Consider the following 6,621-nt stretch of genomic DNA (forward strand, 5'->3'; position numbering starts at 1 on the left):
AGTAACTGGCAGTCCCGCTCCACTAAAAGGTCCCCCACCAAGAAGGGCGCTGCGGAGGAAACAGCTCCTCCGGACTCTCAGGAAGCAGATTCTTGAACAGAGAAGGGACATGTGTTGGGTCGCGGAGCGGACTCTGCAGGTGACTGAGAATGGCCCAGCCTGAGGTGTCGGACGATGGCCGAGACGCCGCTGACCAGTACTACGGACTTGATTAGCAGTTATGAGATGCGGGATGGGAGAGGGGGGGGGGGGGATGGCAAGGCGGACTACTGCCCCAGGGTAGCAGCAGTCCAGTCGCCCGCAGACGTTCATTCCCCCCTAGCGGGGTTGGTTGGGGGTTGAGAGTGTGGTTGTTGGGGATCCATTGGAGTGGGTGGCCGCTGACCTCCCGTCGGGGGTTGGGGCAGTCCTGCACCGTGACAGATACTTCAATGTTATTGAGGTATAGGGGAGGAGGGAGGCCAGTTTTCCAGGTGTTGGGTTGGGGCTGGATTCAGGGGCGGGGGGTGGGGGGGATGCACAAAGTTTGGGTCCACAGGGGTAGCTCGTTCACACACGATGGTCCACCAGGTTCGATTAATGTTCTTTGGACAGTTGCACTCACCTACTCCCAGGCGATTGCTGACTTTCCCTGTTGATGGCGGATAGATGTTCAGATTCGGAGCTCCCCAGGGCTACTCTGCGAATTGTGAGCTGGAATGTGAGGGGCATGCTAGATAAAATTAAAATAGGCGCTGTACTGCGACAAGGGAAAAAGGAGAGGGCTGATGTCCTGCTGTTGCAGGAGACTCATCTCCTAGGTACCAAGACTAAGTTTACAGCGCTATGGTTCTCATCAGGTGTTCCATGCTGGTTTTGTCCGGGGATCACGGGGTGTGGCGGTTATGATACACCGCAGAATGTCGTATGTACATTCTACCCATTGGATAGACGCCCAGGGCAGATATGTCTTTGTTGAAGGAATGATTGATGGGGAACCAGTGGTTTTTGGCAGTGTGTATGCCCCCCCCGTTGCAATGGTCTTTGGTGGAGAGGCTGTTCACTGTTTGGGCTGAGATTCCGGATGTGCTGGCTGTGATTGGGGGTGATTGGAATGACGTTATGGATGGGACTGTAGATCGCTACAGGCCGAATGGCGGACAGATGGTAGCTGCCCCCACGAGATTGAATGACATGGTGAGAGGCATGGGTTGGACGGATGCATGGCGCTATCAACACACAGTCGGGAATATACATATGTTTCGGCGGTCCATCAATCCTTCTCACGGTTAGACTACTTGTTCGTCCCCCGCGCCAAGATGGGAAGAGTGGCTTCGACGGCTATACTGCCGCGTGGGCTCTCTGACCACTCCCCCATTGCGATAGATATCCTCCTTGACAGGAGGCGGCAGCCTTTTCGATGGCACCTACAACAGGACGACTACCAATCCCATATGCGAGGGGCCATAGCTCACTACTGGGATGAAAATGAGAGGTCGGGATTGGATGTGGTGACCCTCTGGGAGGCCATGAAGCCTACACTCAGGGGAGTAGATATTGCCTGGTGTGCGAAGGACCGTAGGGCGCGGGGAGAGGATCTAGAGAGGGCGGCGGATCGTGTCCGTACCCTGGAGACACGTTCCACCGAAACCGGAGCGGAGGAGGATGTACGACGGCTGCTGCAGGCGCAGAGGGATGCTGCTTCCCTACAACTTGAGGAGTCCCGCCACGCATGGCTTGCAACGCAGAGTAGAATTTACCAGTGGGGGGACAAATCCAGCTCAATGTTATATAGACTGTGCCAAAGCACGTTCCAGGCTCAGATGTTGCCGGCGCTAAGGGATGAGGCCGGGAATTCTTTATCTGATCCAAGGGTCATTGCCGACAGCTTTGCGCATTATTACAAATCACAATATGCCCCTAGAGAGTCTCTCCCTGTGGAGGATGTGGACAAATTCTTAGCGGATCTCCCGCCACGGGGGATCTCCGATGAGGAGCAGGACCGTCTCGAGATTCCATTGTCCGCGGAGGAATTGGGTACGGCACTTGGTGAACTGAACGCTGGGAAGGTCCCAGGGCCGAACGGTTTCCGGTGCGAGTTCTTCAGGAAATATCATCTCCAGTTTGGGCCACATTTCAAGAAGGCACTAGATGCTGCTAGAGAGCTAGGTCATCTGCCGCCTGATTGGAGGCACGCCGAGATCGTGGTAATCTGCACACCGGGAAGGCCACCGGATCGCCATGAATCGTATCGCCCTATTTCACTTCTGAATATCGAGGCGAAGATACTGGCGACTGCGCTCGCCAACCACTTCCTCCCATTGATCACTACTCTGGTCCACCCGGACCAGGCTGGCTTTATGCCACACCGGGCCACCAGACATAACATTAGGCGGGCCCAGGAGGCCTTGGAAATGATGCGAGCCACTGGCTCCCAGGCGGCGCTTTTGTTGGCCGATATTGATAGAGCCTTTGATTCACTGAGTTGGGCTTACCTGCAGGCGCTTCTATCTCGTCTAAATCTCGGCCCTCATTTTCTCTCATATATACGGCTGCTATATACTGATTTGACAGCGTCTGTGCGAGTGGCCGGTGCGATTTCGGGCGCCTTCCCCATCGGGTGGGGTACCCGACAGGGATGCCCACTCTCGCCGTACTTATTCGCTCTTGCGATGGAACCTCTCGCAGCATGGGTGCGTATAGACGCGCAGATGAAGGGGTTTGAGTGGGAAGCTGGGCCGTCAGACAGAATTGCGCTTCACGTGGACGACGTGCTCTTCTTTCTTACAGATCTCAATAGGTCGGGCCCGAGAGTTCTTGACATCATGAGGGTGTTTGGAGAGGTTTCGGGGCTTAACCTCAATGCAAAGAAATCCACCTTGTGGACCCTGGGCAGCGGTGTGGCTCTTGGTAATTGGGCTTCCGCCCTGCAGGAGGCATTAAATATCTTGGGGTATTCATAACGGACATCCCTAGTGTCTCATGGGAGCGTAATATAGTTCCGGTCAGGGACAGGGTCCGATCGGATATGAAAACTTGGTCCCGTATGCCCTTGAACTTGTATGGAGCCTACACTCAGGGAAGTAGATATTGCCTGGTGTGCGAAGGCCCGTATGGCACGGGGAGAGGATCTAGAGAGGGCGGTGGATCGTGTCCGCACCCTGGAGACACGCTCCACCGAAACCGGAGCGGAGGAGGATGTACGACGGCTGCTGCAGGCGCAGAGGGATGCTGCTTCCCTACAACTTGAGGAGTCCCGCCACGTATGGCTTGCAAAGCAGAGTAGAATTTACCAGTGGGGGGACAAATCCAGCTCAATGTTATATAGACTGTGCCAAAGCACGTTCCAGGCTCAGATGTTGCCGGCGCTAAGGGATGAGGCCGGGAATTCTTTATCCGATCCAAGGGTCATTGCCGACAGCTTTGCGCATTATTACAAATCACAATATGCCCCTAGAGATTCTCTCCCTGCGGAGGATGTGGACAAATTCTTAGCGGATCTTCCGCCACGGGGGATCTCCGATGAGGAGCAGGACCGTATCGAGATTCCATTGTCCGCGGAGGAATTGGGTACGGCACCTGGTGAACTGAACGCTGGGAAGGCCCCAGGGCCGAACGGTTTCCGGTGCGAGTTCTTCAGGAAATATCATCTCCAGTTAGGGACACATTTCAAGAAGGCACTAGATGCTGCTAGAGAGCTAGGTCATCTGCCGCCTGATTGGAGGCACGCCGAAATCGTGGTGTTCTGAAAACCGGGAAGGCCACCGGATCGCCATGAATCGTATCGCCCTATTTCACTTCTGAATATCGAGGCGAAGATACTGGCGAAGGCGCTCGCCAACCGCCTCCTCCCATTGATCACCACTCTGGTCCACCTGGACCAGGCTGGCTTTATGCCACACCGGGCCACCAGACATAACATTAGGCGGGCCCAGGAGGCCTTGGAAATGATGCGAGCCACTGGCTCCCAGGCGGCGCTTTTGTTGGCCGATATTGATAGAGCCTTTGATTCACTGAGTTGGGCTTACCTGCAGGCGCTTCTATCTCGTCTAAATCTCAGCCCTCATTTTCTCTCATATATACGGCTGCTATATACTGATTTGACAGCGTCTGTGCGAGTGGCCGGTGCGATTTCGGGCGCCTTCCCCATCGGGCGGGGTACCCGAAAGGGATGCCCACTCTCGCCGTACTTATTCGCTCTTGCGATGGAACCTCTCGCGGCATGGGTGCGTATAGACGCGCAGATGAAGGGGTTTGAGTGGGAAGCTGGGCCGTCAGACAGAATTGCGCTTCACGCGGACGATGTGCTCTTCTTTCTTACAGATCTCAATAGGTCGGGCCCGAGAGTTATTTACATCATGAGGGTGTTTGGAGAGGTTTCGGGGCTTAACCTCAATGTAAAGAAATCCACCTTGTGGACCCTGGGTAGCGGTGTGGCTCTTGGTAATTGGGCTTCCACCCTGCAGGAGGCATTAAATATCTTGGGGTATTCATAACGGACATCCCTAGTGTCTCATGGGAGCGTAATATAGTTCCAGTCTGGGACAGGGTCCGATCGGATATGAAAACTTGGTCCCGTATGCCCTTGAACTTGTATGGCCGGTCGGCCATCTTTAAGATGGTGGCTCTCCCTCGTCTGCTCTACCAAATGCAGAACCACCCCTATCCTATCTCACCGCAATGGTTCTGCCAAGTTAACTCGGCGCTGGGCCGCTTTCTCTGGGCAGGAGTTGCTGTTCGCGTGGCCCTTCGCACCTGTTTCCTTTCTGCGTACTGCGGTGGCCTAGCATCATCGGACATCCTCTCCTACTATCAAGCGTCCTATCTATTGATACTTAACGAATGGTGGTATGGGGATCGGGGCGATCCGGCGTTCGCTCTGGAGCGATATTTAATGGAACCAGATACTTTGCACACGTTACTGTACTCGGCGGGAAAGAGGAAGAAGCTAGCGGTGGTTACGCAGGTTGTCTTCCAGGTTTGGCGTCGAGCCCTTAGTCGTATGGGATGGTGGAATAGGCTGACTGAGGAGACCCCGCTGTGGCAGAATGGCCGCCTGCCGGCCTTGTCGACTTTGCAAGGATTTCGCGGCTGGGATGCGATAGGGATCTCGGTGCTGGGGCATGTCATGAGGGGCACAATCCTTAAATCCTTTCAGGAGCTGAGGGATGAGTACGATATGCCGTGTACCCAGTTCTTCAAATACCTGCAGTTCCGACATGCTATCTCCCCTGCCTTGGAGGGGCTGGACTCCCTGCCGGAATTTAGTTTGCTAGAAGCCAAATTATTTATGGGAGAATTGACAGAAAAGAAAATATCCCGCATCTATCAATCACTGGTTATTCATTGTTCCTCCTCCCTGGACGGCTTGCGATCTACTTGGGAGCGGGATGTCGGAGAAATTGACGAGGAGGGATGGAGGAAGGCCCTTGCAGCCCCAAGGGAGGCGGCCATAGCCGTACGACTGCGCTTTATTCAATTTAAATACCTGCACAGGGCTTACTACACAAGAGAGAGGCTGTGGCGAGCCGGACTGATTGCCTCCCCCGATTGTCTGAGGTGTGGCAGGGAAGTGGGCACGTTCCTTCATACTGTGTGGTCCTGTGGTGCACTGGAGAGGTATTGGGGGCGTGTATGGGACTGTCTGGATGAGGTACTGGGTTGGCAGCTCCCACGTACATCGCAGCTGGGCCTCCTGCATGTCCTGGAGCAGGTGGGTGGCAACATATACAAAAGACACTTGTTACTCCTGGGTCTTACAGTGGCCAAGAGGGATGTGGCCCGCGCCTGGAAAGACCCTAGGGCTCCCCCGATAGAGGTATGGAAACGGGGCTTGGACTACTATATGGGGCTGGAACGTCCAGTATTTGAGGCCCGTGGCTGCCCTAGAAAGCACTATAAAATTTGGAAAAGGTGGGCGGAATACAGGGGGCTGTGGCTGGAACCGCCGCCGCGGCAGGATGTAACTGGAGACCAATTGTCCTGAGAACCAGGGTGGGGGTGAGAGTGTACTACCACTGTTGCATAGACTGATTAGCTTGGATCCAGGTGACCGTCATGAACAGGGCTAGGGTGGGACCCGGGAGGGGGTGGCGTTATGGGGTGGGGGGGATGGTAGTTTATTGTTAATGTCTGATCCTGCTTACTGTATTGATTTCTATATTTTGCTTCTTGATTATATGCTCACAGCCCCTCCGGTGTTCGGAGTACTGTGGATATCTTGCAATCATATTTGAATTGTCAATAAAATTGGTTCTGAAAAAAATAATAAACTTACGGAAGTAAGTGCTGCTGTAAAGAACTTCTTGCTGTGGTCGAGACTGGATCTGCTATTAGCCCAGATACTGCGATAATGTCATCTCAAAAACAAGCCTGAAATATCAATAAACCTGCTTACTTTAATGTCTCGCACTTAGAGACCAAACCTAGTATCTATTGTGCACCACATTATTCAAATAAGCAAACACTCACCATGTGAATGAGCATCATGCTCATAAAACAGAATATGTCGATCCTGCCAGATAGAACACGATGACCTCTTTGTATTTGCGGTCTGCAACAAAAACGATGGACGCCATCAGCGTGTGTGAATGAACGCTACATAAAAACTAATGATCTTGTGCCTTATTGCTTAAAAACTGT

The sequence above is a fragment of the Lissotriton vulgaris genome, chromosome 1_1, assembly GCF_964263255.1.
Source record: "Lissotriton vulgaris chromosome 1_1, aLisVul1.2, whole genome shotgun sequence".
NCBI classification, from domain to species: Eukaryota; Metazoa; Chordata; class Amphibia; order Caudata; family Salamandridae; genus Lissotriton; species Lissotriton vulgaris.